This window comes from Eucyclogobius newberryi, unplaced genomic scaffold (genome assembly GCF_026437365.1).
Source record: "Eucyclogobius newberryi isolate DKJ021-1_F unplaced genomic scaffold, fEucNew1.0.hap1 SCAF_3, whole genome shotgun sequence".
In the NCBI taxonomy this organism is placed as follows: Eukaryota; Metazoa; Chordata; class Actinopteri; order Gobiiformes; family Gobiidae; genus Eucyclogobius; species Eucyclogobius newberryi.
This window is the reverse complement of record NW_027315945.1, coordinates 31,319,790-31,335,739: the sequence shown is the minus strand read 5'-3', so window position 1 is coordinate 31,335,739 and position 15,950 is coordinate 31,319,790. Positions and strand designations below refer to the sequence as shown.

The window sequence follows — 15,950 nt, the reverse complement described above, 5'->3', positions numbered from 1 at the left end:
TTGTGGGAAAGTGTGGTTTTTTTACGGGTTAATACTGTGACAGAAGTGGATGGACGGCATTCGAGGGGCAGTTGAAGGGTATTTGAACGGTAGAAGTTGGCAAATCACAAGAGTGTTGGGTTTTTGTCTTCTATACAGCTCTAATCTTCTATTTTTCGTCAAAATTAAAAAGATTAAGATAAGATAAGATAAGATAAACCTTTAATATCCACACAAGGGGAAATTTCGTTGTTACAGCGCAGTAGAACAGGAGGAAGTTTCAAAACACACTCTTAATAGAACTCTTATGAACAAAACAAAAAACTCTTATTAACAAAACTCCTCTCCTATCTTAATAGGGAATGGAGGGGGGGAAATGAAATAAAATAGATAATAAAAATACAAAATAAAGATAAAAATCAGAAAATAATAATAAAATAATAATGATAATAGAATAAAATAAAACTAAAATAAAGTAAAAATAACTAGCACAAGACTAGGTAATACTATTAGCAAGTAAGTAAACTGTATAAAAAACAAAAATAGAACACTCTTATTTACACCATAAAAAACAAACGAGACATGAGCAAAGTGAACAAAGTACGAATAAAATAGAAAAATAAGTCCAGTGTCTGTCAAATGTGTCTATTTTCTAGTTTTTGTCATACATTTTTTTGGCCTTTTTCCGTGAGTAAATTCAAAAAGTATCCATTTATTGTATCCATGACAGAAGTTTTGAGGCCCAAGTTCTAATCTAAAACACCCGTGTATCATTATGTTATATGTTGGACCTGGAATATTGATCTTAAACGACAGGTGTAAAAAAATCAAATAATAATAAGTCAGCTCGGTGTCGTTGGGTTGATTCGCGCCGGGATCCTTACGTTACATCGCCTTTGGACAGAGGATTTGTTTTCATCTGGGACAAAATGGCGACGCGACACTGCCGAACCCTGCGAGCGTCGCCGTTTCAGAAACCAAGATCCCTGAACGAAGTAAACAAAGTCGGAGCGATGGCGTCTCGTCCGCAGAAGAATAAAGACGACTCAAATATGTACAAATCACTTCAAATACAACTGTGAGCGGTTTAATTGGAAGAGGAAACAAGTATAATATGGTTAAAGGTTTCTAAAAGTCGATTTTGCATAATGGATCTCCTTTAAGTGACTTTAAGTAACTCTACAAACAACACAATACTGTCTTATCATGTGTAAAAGCTGCTGACTCTGCAGTTTAGATTTAAACAAACATAAATATGACATAAAAAACATTTAAACTTGCATTTAAACGGCCCGGTGTTCAATCCGTGAAAGGGCCCAGTGGGTATTTAAGTATTTGTTGTGTTTTTGTTTGCAGTTTTTAAATTCAAACAACAAAACGAGACTAAAGAGGTCGTAACGGCACAAGTTAATTTAAGTCCCACTTTGGTCAAATTCGGTTAAATAAGTAAATTTTTAGATTCATGTTATTATTTTGTGTCTAGTCTTTTTATGTGTGGTGTTTTTCTTTAAAAACTCATGTAAACAGCACAGTCTATTTGCACTGTTATTATGTCGTTACTGTATTTATTTTGTATTTAAGACTAATTCATTCTTCAAGTAAGTATTTAAATCTAACTAGTTCCTCTTAGTATTATTAGTATTTGCACGCATGCATTTTCAGTTACGTGCATGGCTTTTTTCTTAGTGAAAGTGTTCTGATTTTACGTTTAAACTCTATGACGGGGGAAAAATAATGTTTCTACCAACAAACATACAAGATCAGACAGAAATAAGCTAAACAAACACATATAAGAACCATCTGCTCTTCTAATCTATGCAAGTATTTCTCCATTAAAGGAATATATTTGTATTAAAGTCACAGCGGCGCGTCCGTCCACTGGCCATTCAAACATGTGGTAAAAGCAGTGAGAATCCTCTTAAAAATCAGGTTTCATGGCCGATAAATACAACCCACTGGGCAGTTTGTTGTGCGGTTTCGGCAGAAGAAATTAAGCATAACACCGCCCCGTTATAAAAATGTACAGACAGGTCACCTCGTCCCGGTACAGCGGAGGGCGTGATGATCATTTTAGTTTTTCGCTGTCACACGCGAAGAGGAGGGCAGATGTTTTGAGCTTCGCTGGAATATTACTACCGCACGATTGCAGAAGTACATCCACAGACTAAAACGTTGCAAAACTCACTGATGCTCATCAATTTCCTCTTCCTGTGCAGTAAAAATGGTCGCCCTCTGCAGATGCGCAGATACATTGAAGGAGAAAGAAGGGGGAAAAAAAATATTTCCAAAGAAGGCAAGAAAAGGGAAGAGGTTGTGACTGAAATCGGGGGGTTCTGGGATAGATTCCGCGGTGCGTTTGAGTAACGCCAGCGACGCCCACGTGTTCTGGGAAGGAACAGATAACACGAGATGCTACGAAGTGATAACGGCTTTTCTCAACGATGTGGATGAGCAGAATTTTCAGTACAACAGCTTCACGATGAGAACTGAACTCACACAAAGGAAATGTTGACCCTAAATATGGTCATTAAATCAGCTTTTTCCATAAACTTAAAATCTTAAAAAAACATTATTTGGATCTAGGGATGTCACGATTTCAAATGATAGTCTAACGATTATTGTGAGAATAAACATCGTGATTTAACGGTTATTCGGGATTGTTAATAACCATGTTCTGCTTTATAAAATCACACTTCCTGAATGATCAATTTGACATAGATAAAAAAAAAGCACTTTATATTTAGGTTTTCATTTTTGAGGACAGACTGAGCAGAAAAGACTTCATTTTGCTTCTAAAATCGTCACATTTCTTTTAATCGAACTAAAAAAAAAATTTGCTAATTTTGATTGAAAACTGTCACTTTTCTTTGAATAATAAAAAAAAAAAAACATTTTTCTTCTAAAAATGTCACAATTATAACGTTTTTTTTCTTTAGTCTTTAGGATTATATTGCGACCTGAAAAATAATCATAATTATCGATTAAACTAACGATCTTCACATCACTTTTTGGATCAGTCTAAAATAATCGAATAGAAAAGGTGACATAATGCATTTATTTAGGGTCAATATTACTTTCTTGCGTTGAAAAAACATGCCACAATAACTCCACTGTATTTATCGACTATTTCATTATCAAACACATTATTTTGGCCTCAATATTTACTGTATAAAGCTTTTTGCACTTAAAGGAAAATATAGTTCGACAACAGTTATAGTAAGTAATAGATGAGCCATGTTTCTGTCCGTCGGCCCCAGGGCAGCTGTGGCTACAAACGCCTCTCATCACCACCAGCTTCAGAGCGAATGATTTAACTTATCATCGTAAGTTATCATTATGTCAAATTGACTTTAATGAGCTTAAAACCACTTTCCCACGGCGTTACCTTATCCTCATTCCTTTCGTGATTGTTTGATCCGTCACGAGCCATTTTTCAACAATAAAAACATGTAAATAAAGATCTGATGTGTGTAACCAGTGTGGAGTAATGACCAAATACATGTAATGACATATACCTGCTCAGAATACTCATTTACAGTCACTTTAATCAGTAGTTACTTGTTATTTTTTGGTGATATTCATAAGACAGATACTTTTCTAAAATCAGAGGAATACTTTGTTATTGGAGCACACAGTTTAGGCCCCGAATTAGTGAGAAAAATACAGTGATTTTCTCTTATTTTAAATGCAAAACAAACAGTGAAACAGCAACATTCTATTTTATTCTTAGTCATGTCTTTACACTACGATACTGTATGAGGCAGAATACATTTGAGGTAGTCATTGTCCTAAATACATTGTCAAAGTACTCGTCCCAACACTTCGAAATCGCTTATGGTCAGACTAGTTAGGAACAGAAACATAAACCCACAGCTTTAGCTACGCTGCCCTAGGAGTAACTATGCTGGGGGAAGTATGACAGCTTGAGCACTATCCTCTTCTTCTTCTGACTACTTATGCTATCAAACAATATTTATTTTTTGATTCCACTTGCAAACTGCTCACCGCCTTCTTTTCTTTCTCTCACTCCTGAGGACCTGTGGACCCAGATGCCCCTCCCCTGGTGAAGTGGTCCCTGCCCTGTGTGGACGGTCCCTCTTCTGCCTGAAGAGTGGGTCCAGCTCGCCCCCGACGGTCCCTCATCTGCCTGAAGAGTGGCTCCAGTTCGCCTCAGTCGGTCCCTCTTCTGCCTGAAGAGTGGGTCCAGCTCGCCTCCGACGGTCCCTCATCTGCCTGAAGAGTGGGTCCAGCTCCAGTCTCCTTGTGTCCGTCTGTCCGTCTGTGAGAGTCGGATCTCTCCTTCACTGGAACTCCTCCAGGTTTCTACGCTTTTTTCCCAAAGAGGTTTTTTTGTAGTTTTTCCTGGCCGAGAAGGAGAGTCTAAGGACAGAGGACCCTGGGACATCGTCCCTCGCCACCACGGACATTGTCTGACTTCATCGCCACCACAGACATTGTTGATTCATTTCTCCCTGTGGCCCTCAGAGGCAACTGTTGTTGTGATTTTGGGCCTTACAAAAATAAATTGATTTGATTTGATTTGATTTGATCTGACGCGTACTATGAAGAGGCGGGGCTTATCACTTGTGCACTTCTGAACAGGAAGTCAATGGACCGGTTTCTATCACTGAGCCGGTTTATATCAATATTGTGGTTCACAATGAAGAAAATGTCATATGTCTTTACGTGTGAAGTTAAATACTAAATACCTTTAAAAAAAAAAAAAATCAACAACATTACGTCACAATACTATACGACTGCTTATCTTCAACGTTATAGTTCGTTATCATCATTTCCGTAGCAATATATTCCACTTGAAGCCTGGACTTACTCACGCTTTCTCTTACATATGAAGTTATTTAGTTTGTTTCAGTCCAAATCCAGCCCACAGTCACTCTTCACACGCTTGATAAATAAAAGCATGTGTCTTTTGGGTGGTGTTGGGTGACTGTTTGTCGGGGGCGTCTGCATGAGACATCGTTTTATCTGAATAAGACGCGGTGACGCTCACGGCTTTGGGAATGGCAGGTGGGCGTGCGCCTGAGTTACCCGAAAAGAAGCTGATTCATCCGCCAAAATAAATGAAACCCTTTTTCTCCTTTCTTAAACCGGAAGTGGCACAGCTGACAGTTGGTCAGGACGCGCGCGGGGGGGCGGCGGTGGTGGTGGTCGCCGGCGCGGGACAGAAAAGAGGAAGTGGCCGTACTGCAACTTCCTGCATTGACACAGGCGAGCGGAGGGGGAGGGCGGAGGGGGGCGGCGGCGGCGGGGGGACGACACAGGACCACTGTCTACGGTCACGACTCTGTCACCTGATCGACACAGAACTGCAGACACGCGTCACACCCACGAGCACAACGCGTCCACAGAGCGTCTGCACCGAGAAGCGTGGACAAAAGAAGGGACGATTGTGACGGGAAATCGTGTTAAATTGAATCGACTCGAGCTAAAACCTATGCAGGGCTTTTAATCTGGCTGTTTGTGTCACGCTGACTTTATTTTATCTTTTGTTTTGGTGAAGCTGGTCACTTGCTAGAGGAACGGTGTCAGAGTTAAAAACATAATTGTAATTTCACAGTTTGATCATGGTCCGTAACGCTGCGCTAATGTTTTTACACTGTGGTTATTTATTAGCGTTTATTGTATGTTTATTGTATATTGTGTTGCACGTTTGTGTTGCACTTTACAGCAAAACTGTGCACTGTTAATGCACTAAACGGGATTGTGTTGTTTTATACGGCAGTGACAGTAAAGTCTTGAATTGAATTGTGTAAATTAAATTGTGAATAATTGTTAAAGTGCCTATGTCAGGTTGGACGACTCACTGAACTAAAATAATGTTTATTCTTATTTATTTAAAATGTTGCTAAAATTATAAATAAAATGATAAAAAATTTATTACAGAATAGTGCATTTTTTAGGTTTATAAAAATTCACTTCCTGTTTGTAATTGATGACATCACAGTAGGATATTATTCAGCAAACACTGGGCAAAACCTCGTCTAATGTCAAAAAAAAAAAAAATTGAGAAATGAAAATATATGAAAGCGACTTTATTTTGTTGAATTATGTTTAGAATGTCAAAAAAGTAGTTTCTTTTGTGTAATTTATGCATAAAATTTGTCTGGAACGAATGTATCAAGTGTGATGTCACTTCCTGTAATTTTCTAGAGATTTTTCTAACTTTCTTCACAAACAGCTATTTGATTGGTGAAACTATATTTATATTTACAACAGGAATAAACACTCCACAAGTCAAAATTAGAAAATGTAAAAACCTGTCCCTTTAAATGTGATATTGTGACACGCTCGAGCTGAAGATTACATGACTGAAGGATTAAATATTGATATTATAATTGCATGTTTAGCAGTTGGTTAAGTGTCAGTGGTTATTGCTTTTATCTTTTGCAAATCGGAGCGCTTTGTCTGTCAAGAGCGGCCTGAGTTGCGTAACAGGGGAAATTGAGCTTAAGATACAAAAACTGGTTATTGATGCGTAAAACAAGAAAACACTCAAAACAAGACAAAAAAGGATCTTTCCTGAACAGTTCAATAATGATCTTCTACATCAAAATGAGTAAAAGACGTGTGTAAATACTGAAGAGACAGTTCATCATTGTGTGCTGACAGTTACATACTATTGTGTTTGTTTTATTTGTCCTTGTGGGATTGATATTCATAAGTATTAAGTATTGTGTCGAGCGGTTTCCGTAAAGAGAGATTAAGGGAAAAGTTCTTGTTCTTGTGTTTCTGCTGAGACGACGCAGACTCGACTCTCTCCGCCGAGTCTTTTCTACAGCAGCAGAACGTTGACTATTGTCTTTTCTAGACTAAAAATACTCCTCTGACACATACAATTCCCTTTAAAAACGCACTTTTATTCACCGGCACGAGAATTGTGTGGTCCTCCGACTGTCCTTTATTATTTTGTATTTTTTATATTGTTTTTAATTCGTTTTTATTTGATTTGTACCTATTTATCTATTTTTTATTCTTTATTGTTTTAACATATTTTAGATTTTGCTTGTTTTTTACTCTGTGCAGCACTTTGGAGACTTTGTGTTGGTAAAATGTGCTGTACAAATAAAGTTGGATTGGATCGCCTGAAATAGAGAGGAAAATAAAGGCAAAAATGTATTAAAACCTGAACAAATCTAGACTTTAAAATCACTCCAGAAAATGAAATAAATAATCTATTCATTGTAACTCTTTCCTTTACACATTCTGGTGGACTTATTGTAGCGAGAACTGATGCACTTTCCTGTTGCTTCACACAAAATCTGAAGAACAAGTTTGACTTCTGTGCGTTCCTCCCCCGGCCTCCCCTCGTTCACCTCCCACTCCTCGTTTTCATACGAAACTGAAATAGCGGCTCTGAAATGGGGGAATTTATCTGGGTTCATTTGGCCTGGTTGTCGTGCAGCTGCCTGTGCGCTGCCGCCGTTGCCGGTGCCGTTGCCCCGGAGCACAACAGTTTTGAACGAATATCGACAAAAGAGTATCGACAACGAAATTCTGCAGCTGATTGCGTCCGTTTCACATTTCAAACACGTCCGAGTGTGTTGTGTTTTTGAGATAAATATTTACTGCTGAACTGAACAAGAATCCCATGCATTTCGAAAAGTTTTTGAAGCTAAACTACAGCGTTAGCAGCAAAGAAACGGGATATTTTGTCCTTTGCCGAGCACATTATATTACTTCTTTCTTCTTACAATTGAGCTTTTTATGATTTCAAGTGACAGTTTCGAGTTGATGGCCATTAGGGGAGTCAAAATTATGTGGTTAATCGATAATCGCGATTATTCGGGTCACAATTGAATCGTAACAACTCAAAAAATAAGCTGAATTAAGTCATTTCCATTCAATCTATGCACAATAACCAAAATGGTAAATGTAATTTTTTCTCTGGCTATTCATGACGAATCAACTCAACTTTTGGATTCAGAGAGTTGGATTGCTAAAGCTGGTCACATGCTAGAGAAATGGAACCATATTAGACAGTGGTTATGAAAGAAAATGAAGGATTTTGTTGTTTGGTCATGGAATAATTGCGTAATAATCACTGTGACATCCAAAATTGCCATTAATATTCATCAAAAACTGTCTCTTCAGATGTCGGTAACGGTTTGGATTTGAGTTGTAGCTGGAGACCGTTTTCCAGACATAAAAAAACATGAAAAACACCATCAAATGTGTAAAAAATATAGCATTAAACAGTGATTACGGGACAAAACAACCAACAGCAACCGCTCTAATTTGAGACGTGAGCGAGGATGTGTCTTTTCTCTGCGTCTGGGGGTTTTAAAGTGTCAAGGGGGCTTTTTTTTTTCTTTCTCTTCAGGCCCCGCTCAGTTCCTCAAACCCACCAGTGCACGCGGGACACATGGGAGTCACTAGTCACACTAAACCACTATCACATGACACGTCACACCACTGCCCACCGCAAACACACTCTGAACCACTGCAGTCTGCATTTCAAACTGTCCGGACACCACCACGGCAAAATGCACGGCCACACGCATCACGCTGAAAATGTAAAGTATTAGGTGCCGTGGTCGACTGAAATAAAGAAGTTTGGACACGCCCTGCCGATCGATACGCTCTCAGAACTGTGAAGTATCCGAGGCTGCGACGTTCACTAAACTGCAGCTGCACAGAGCAAACACAACCGTTTGTACAGATTCTTTACAGATTTAACGGTGTATTTAAAGGCAAAAAGTTGTATTAAACTTAACCGTTCGCTCACAAATCTTTAGTCAACTCACTCCACATGAATAAAATAGTACAAATGTCGGTCGATTTACAGATTATTGACCGATTTAAGGGGCTGCACCTGGTTTTCTTCACGTGATAAAGTCAAAATGTGTTCTGCCACTTTACGGACATATTGTAAACGCGTCTATGTGGGTGAAATGAGAACGTCGTGCTCTGTCTACATCGTGTTATGGAGCGTTTTATTCTCATGGAAGCAGGAAGTTACTGTTATTATGCTATGGTCTGTTTGGTAACGTGCTCGCGCCCTCTGAAAGTCGTGAAAGGCTTATAAACTCATCGTGGACCACTGCAAAGACTTTAAAATACACAAGTTTGATGGAAACGCTCAGGTACAGCACCGTAAATCCACTAAACATTAAAGGTTGGAGCGCTTCAGGTGGACTCCAGGTTGGGAGGACTGTTGTCTTTGAGGTTTAAGACCAATTAAAAAAAAAACAATTTATGTTTTTGTGTTTTTAAATGTAAACTCTTATTTTATTTGTATGTACAAGACAAGCCTTCACTACTAATCAGCATCAATAACTAATCAATATCTGTGTCTTTGTCATTATATTTTTGAATTAAATACTGTCGAAATCTGTGAAAGGTATTTTATGATCCACTACAATAACTGAAATAAGTTTATACTGTATTTTCCGAAGTATAAGTCGCACCAGCCAAAAAATGCATAATAGAGAAGAAAAAAAACATATACAAGTCGCACTGGAGTATAAGTAAAAGTATATAAGTATAAATATACGTATAAGTCGCACCCCGGCCAAAACTATGAAAAAAGCGACTTACAGTCCCGAAAATATGGTATTGTATCATCAAAAGTCTCAATAATGTCACTAGCTGTCAAAATACATAGATTTCTAAGCTATTTTGATTAAATGCATGGGTTTCTTTAAAAAAAACACACACAAAAAACACTTAACGATGGGCACTACATAGACCATGATCCTTTGCTCCATTTTAGTGCAGACAACATGAAGAAATAAGAGTCATTTAACACATTTACTGTGGAATAAAACAGCCACGATTCACCCCAAAAGGTACATTCAATTTACAAAATAAATTGCATTGACTTGAAATTGACGTCTAAATATCGTAGCGTGACATGAATATCGCGATGACATCACACCGAGAAACATGCATAACGCCACATCCCGAGTGCAAACCCACACAATCCTTCAGGTGAACACACGCAGCCAGAGCGCGGTTGTTTATCGTGTGCGGAGCGGTTATTTTGTTGGATAAACTGTAAACCTCCTTCAGCTATGGCAATCACCTCATCTCTTATCATATTTTTGTTATTCCCGCTTGGCATTGAGGCGGCGTTGTAAGCGGACACCGTTCAATCGTACAACAAGTGCATCTGGGCGCTACAGTTATCTCGTCTTGCATTCCTGCTGCGATATCCCGACGTCTTTGTGCCGCTTTGACTTTTCAGGCCCGTTCGGAAAAAAAAAGCTCTAAAGATAATTGACGTTGTATTAAGCCCTTTTAACGACGCCGTCTCCAAAAGCTGATCGCAGTCCTGGAGTGGCTGCTGCCGCTGCTTCTGCCGCCGCTGCCGCTACAAACCGCAGCGGAGTTAACTTCCAGTTTGCCTATAAAATATTTAACTACTTGACCACTTTATTCGGCTCATATTTTTTTCCAAGGACGTTTTGATAGAGACCCCGTCCGAACGTCTCGCTCTGAAACGAGGCTTGTGTTCACGGGCAAGCGCTCCCGATACGAAGGCAAACAAACGTAGATTTGATCACAGAAATTCACGAGATACAGTTGATTGATGTTTGAGATTGTAGAGTCGGACTTTAACTCATTCATTCATTCGTTCAACGCGAGCTTTTGAGGAATGACCGAGAACGTGGAAAGAAACGAAACAAATCGCACACAAATGGGTCAAAGTTGGGCCCAAATCGACTCATTTTGTGACGGTTTGTCCATTAATATTCATCAAGAACTGTCACTTCAGATGGCGGTAACGGTTTGGATTTGAATTGTAGCTGGCTCCAGACATGAAAAATATGAAAAAAATACCATCAAATGTGTAAAAAAATATAGCGTAAAAAAGTGATTATGGGACAAAACAACCAACAGCAGCTGCTCTAGTTTTGGAAGGGAGCAAGAATCTGTCTTTTCTCTGAAATAAAGGGGAAAATAAAGCCAAAAATGTATTAAAACCTTTCTAAAACCTCTCTAATCGCACGCAAACGGGTCAAAGTTGGGCCCGAATCGACTCATTTTGTATCGGTTCGTCTCGACGTCAGACCACGTGGCACGATGAACGAAAATGTCAAAATAAATGACAGTTCATTGCTTCAAACTGTGACGACGACGAGAGGCAGTTGCTCACTTGTCCCTTTTATTTGCCTTTGTCGCACCGTTTACTTTCTCGAGCAGCGTAACGATGATTGACTTTTGATGAAGGTTAAAGGCTCGTACCTCCAGTCCATAAACAGAAGCCGAGGGTCCTTTGTGCGTCCCGCCCGTCAGAGGTCACCCGAGGTCATAAACCTGCAAGAAGAGCAAACAGCTGTGATGAATCGCTCGAGTTTATGGTCCCGGCGAGGCTGACACGCCCACCGCAGGTCACGTGTGTGGGTCCTGTTCTTGTGAGAGGGGACAGAAAACCGGATGGAATAGAAACCGGCTACTTCCTACATTCTGAAGACGCGGGTTCTCGACTGCGGTGGGGACGGCGCGAGTGGGAGTGAAACAAGCTGATCTGACTTAACACAGGCGCCACATCAAAACGCAGACAAAAACCCGAACCGTGGCCGAGACTGAACCTGGACAAGACCCGGGGACTGAGCCGGAACCAGGCCGGGTTTGAGGCCCCGGTTCAGTCCTGGTCTGTGGGTTTAGTTTCTGGTTTGACACAATAAATCGGTCAAACTCAAAGCCGAGACCATCAAAACTGAGACGAAATCAAGGTTTATTTAGACTCAATGAGAGAAATCGTGAATACAATCTGCCTTTTCCATATTTTCTTTTGAAAAAACTGTACATTTCGGTCAATGGAGGAGCTGAACGTTAATGTGATCAAAATAATAATAATAATAATATTGCAATACACTGCTAGTTCTGCACTGCTGCTCTGACCATACTGTACTTTCTGCATAAATACTCAGTAAGTCTGTTTTTATCATAGTTTATATTTTACTTTTATCATTTGTTGTTTCACATTGCACTATCGCTAAAGTCGAGTCATACTTTGTGAATGTTGTTCCCTGTCAATGGCAATAAAACGTTCTCTGATTCACCACTGATACTTCTGCGATACATTGTGCAGCCCTGAAGTAAACGCTCCCTTTGAAGTAACTCAACATGTACTGAACATATTCATTAGAACAGGGCTGCAACAAGATCGTCGATTAATCGCAACAAATCGATTATTGAAATAATTGTCAACTCATTTAGTCATCGAATAATTGATTAGCAAAGTGATCGTTAGTTTAAAACAGCAGTACAATCTGTCATTTGGTGATATTCAGAACAGTTACTTTCCTAAAATCACAGGAAAACATAGAAAAATTGAATATCACACACTCCCATTGTACACGTGTCTTTCATCCTAATGACCCATACACAATAAATACATAACAAACAGCGCCATAAACATAAAACTGTTTTAATCCTACGCCATAAAACAATAAAACTCAAAGCGAAAGCGCTCCAAGCCTTCGGGATACAGTACTCTGATTGGACTAGGCAACAGAATACATATGAGTGCCGGTATTCGGTACTCCGTAGTCGAGTACACCTCAGAGTACTCTCCACCGCTGCCTCTGTGAGCGTCAGTCCCGTGTCCGTGCAGCAGCAGCAGAGGACAATCCAGGTCAACCCAGGACAGCAGGAAAAGCCATGAGGCGCAGATGTCTTAATTAGTTTCCACACTACAATTGGCCAAACAAAGCTGCCTTTAAGATGGCAATTCAAAACACAGACGACTCCCCAGTCCCGATTTAAACTCACAGTGGGCGCTGGGCGGTTGTCTTTCCGTGTCTCTCTCCCTCTTTCTCCCTGTGTCTCTGATAATTGTCTCGCCAAACTTCCCTGATTAATATGAGAGTTTGCGATGCAGCGGATTGCCTTGGGGGCCCGACACTAAATGCATTCGCAGAGGCCTCGGAGATTTAACCACGCAGAGCCGGGGCCAGTTGAGCTAGTCGAGCCGGTCTGTCAGAGGGGCGAGTCAGCACACAAACACACACACACACACACACACACACATTGAAAGCCCACTGGCATGACAGCACTCCCCACCCACAAGGCCGGGGCAAAACTCGGCTTACAGCGGGGTGAGGGCACGTCCCATTGTCGCCAAACTGGACGAGCAGACTTCATAAAAAGCTGGGTGCGCCTTAATTGGGGGGAGGAAGAGGAGGAGGAGGAGGGGGGAGATGAGAGAGAGGGAGAGAGAGAGAGAGGGGGGGGGGGGGGGGGGGGGGGGGACCACTGGGACAAGAGGCAGAGGATGCAGTGCGCACAGCGGGGGCAGGTGATGTGCGTGCGCGCAGGTTGGGTTTTGGATGTCAGCCTCTGTCCTCGGCTATAATTAGCTGCCGAGTCTCCAGACATGCACCCGCCGACCCGAGGCTCTTACCTGCGGCACCTGCTCCACGGCGGCGCCTCTCACCGGAGCGCGCGCGCGTCGGTCGGAACACCGCGTATGACGGTGTAATAAGAATAAACGCGGCAGGCGCCATGGGACCGGCGGCGCTCCTGTGACGTGAAAGTCCTCCCGTGACCCCGTTCAATAACGGGAGGGAGGGAGGGTGAGCGTGAAGCGGCCGGTGCCGTCAGGACACACCGGCCGTAAATAGCGCGCGGGCAATTAACCCGCAAAAGAGTGCGCGTAAGCCCGCCGCGCGCGCTTACCTGAGCCCGCTGTGTCACCTGTCCGGCCCCGTCGCTTCCCACCGCGGTGTCACACTTCCTGGATACGCGTCCCACCTCGCACTTGCTCTGTCCCGTCTGCGCTGCGGGGGGGACGGGACGGGGAGAGGGTGGGTGGGTGGGTGGGGGGGCGCGGGCGTGCTGTTCGTGCCGCGGCGCGCGACCTCCGCCTCGACAGCGCGGTGAAGTGTCCCGTCGGTTAACGCACGTCTCTCGCTGCGCTCCGTCCTCTCTCCGCGGGACCGGCTCTCGTGGCTGTGTGTGCGTGACCCCCCCGCTGCTCCGCTGCTGCTGCTGCCGCTGGCCCACTCGGACTCCCAGCTCCTCCTTTCTGAGAACCAGGAAGCGGCTTGCCCTACTTACGCCCAGCCGCGGATTGGCTCTGGCAGCGCCGGGGCTGGAGAGGAGACCGCCGGGTGGGCAGGGCACGGGGGAGGGACGGAGGGGGTCCGCGGGCAGCAGCGATAGGCCGCGGGACGTGTCTGTCGCGCGGCGGAGGCTGTTGGTGGGACGAGTAGAGCCTTAAGCCCCCTCCTCCTCCTCCTCCTCCTCCTCCTCCTCCTCTGCTGTCCCACACAGGGCATCGCGGGGGCAGGTGGGCAGACGAGTGAAAGCGGATTGAAGGAGTGCTTACCTGTCACAAGCAAGCGGTTCATAGAGGCGAGACGGTGCCCCCTCTGCCCCTTCTGCACCTTCTGCCCCCTCTGCCCCTTCTGCACCTTCTGCCCCCTCTGCCCCTTCTGTCCCCTTCTGCCCCTGCTGACCCCTCTGCCCCTTCTGTCCCCTTCTGCCCCTGCTGACCCCTCTGCCCCTTCTGTCCCCTTCTGCCCCTGCTGACCCCTCTGCCCCCTCTGCCCCTTCTGTCCCCTTCTGCCCCTGCTGACCCCTCTGCCCCCTCTGCCCCTTCTGTCCCCTTCTGCCCCTTCTGTCCTCTTCTGCCCCTTCTGCCCCCTCTGTCTCTTCTGCCCCCTCTATCCCTTCTGCCCACTCTGTCCCTTCTGCCCCTTCTGCCCCCTCTGCCCCTTCTGTCCCCTTCTGCCCCTTCTGCCCCCTCTGTCCCTGCTGCCCCCTCTGTCCCTTCTGCCCACTCTGTCCCTTCTGCCCCTTCTGCCCCCTCTGCCCCTTCTGTCCCCTTCTGCCCCTTCTGTCCCCTTCTGCCCCTTCTGTCCCCTTCTGCCCCCTCTGGCCCTGCTGCCCCCTCTGCCCCTTCTGTCCCCTTCTGTCCCTTCTGCCCACTCTGTCCCTTCTGCCCCTTCTGCCCCCTCTGCCCCTTCTGTCCCCTTCTGCCCCTGCTGACCCCTCTGCCCCTTCTGTCCCCTTCTGCCCCTGCTGACCCCTCTGCCCCTTCTGTCCCCTTCTGCCCCTGCTGACCCCTCTGCCCCCTCTGCCCCTTCTGTCCCCTTCTGCCCCTTCTGTCCTCTTCTGCCCCTTCTGCCCCCTCTGTCTCTTCTGCCCCCTCTATCCCTTCTGCCCACTCTGTCCCTTCTGCCCCTTCTGCCCCCTCTGCCCCTTCTGTCCCCTTCTGCCCCTTCTGCCCCCTCTGTCCCTGCTGCCCCCTCTGTCCCTTCTGCCCACTCTGTCCCTTCTGCCCCTTCTGCCCCCTCTGCCCCTTCTGTCCCCTTCTGCCCCTTCTGTCCCCTTCTGCCCCTTCTGTCCCCTTCTGCCCCCTCTGGCCCTGCTGCCCCCTCTGCCCCTTCTGTCCCCTTCTGTCCCTTCTGCCCACTCTGTCCCTTCTGTCCCCTTCTGCCCCTTCTGTCCCCTTCTGCCCCTTCTGTCCCCTTCTGCCCCCTCTGTCTCTTCTGCCCCCTCTATCCCTTCTGCCCACTCTGTCCCTTCTGCCCCTTCTGTCCCTTCTGCCCACTCTGTCCCTTCTGCCCCTTCTGCCCCCTCTGTCCCTTCTGCCCACTCTGTCCCTTCTGCCCCTGCTGCCCCCTCTGTCCCGTCTTCTACCCCCTCTGTCCCGTCTTCTGCCCCCTCTGTCCCTTCTGTCCCGTGACTCAGCTGCTCTGTGGAGGCGAGGGAAAGAGGACACGAGCACAGACCAAAGAGGTTTCACTCCTGATTCAAGCCGCCAAATGAAACTCGCACAGGATTTTATGCGATGTCCGACCAAGGGGACTTTTAGAAACGACTTGGCGCCTGCGCAGCAGCAGTGACTCACTTAGAGGAGTAGGTTTACTTACCATAAAGGATGTTGTTTTGTCTGTGCAATGACTAAAGAGTCAATCACCCTTTCAAATATTCACACATTTAGAATCTGTCACAATTTGTACATGTAACATAAGCCAATTAGAACTCTAAAACTC

At 44.4% G+C, this 15,950-nt stretch overlaps 1 protein-coding gene across 2 annotated transcripts in view; it reads right to left on the bottom strand.

Annotated features, from left to right (window-relative positions):
* zbtb7b (zinc finger and BTB domain containing 7B) overlaps positions 1-13,749 on the bottom strand; it is a 32,753-nt gene extending 19,004 nt beyond the window's left edge. Inside the window, exons 1-2 of one of the 2 annotated variants that reach the window (XM_072460680.1) lie at positions 13,627-13,749; positions 11,188-11,259 (exon numbers count right to left, since the gene is read on the bottom strand). The gene's annotated coding sequence lies outside the window, so the exon portion shown is untranslated. Of the gene's footprint in view, positions 1-11,187; positions 11,260-12,720; positions 12,744-13,626 lie in introns of those variants that run through there. The other variant, XM_072460681.1, reaches the window with a different exon arrangement.
* Between the last annotated feature and the right edge of the window lie 2,201 nt (positions 13,750-15,950).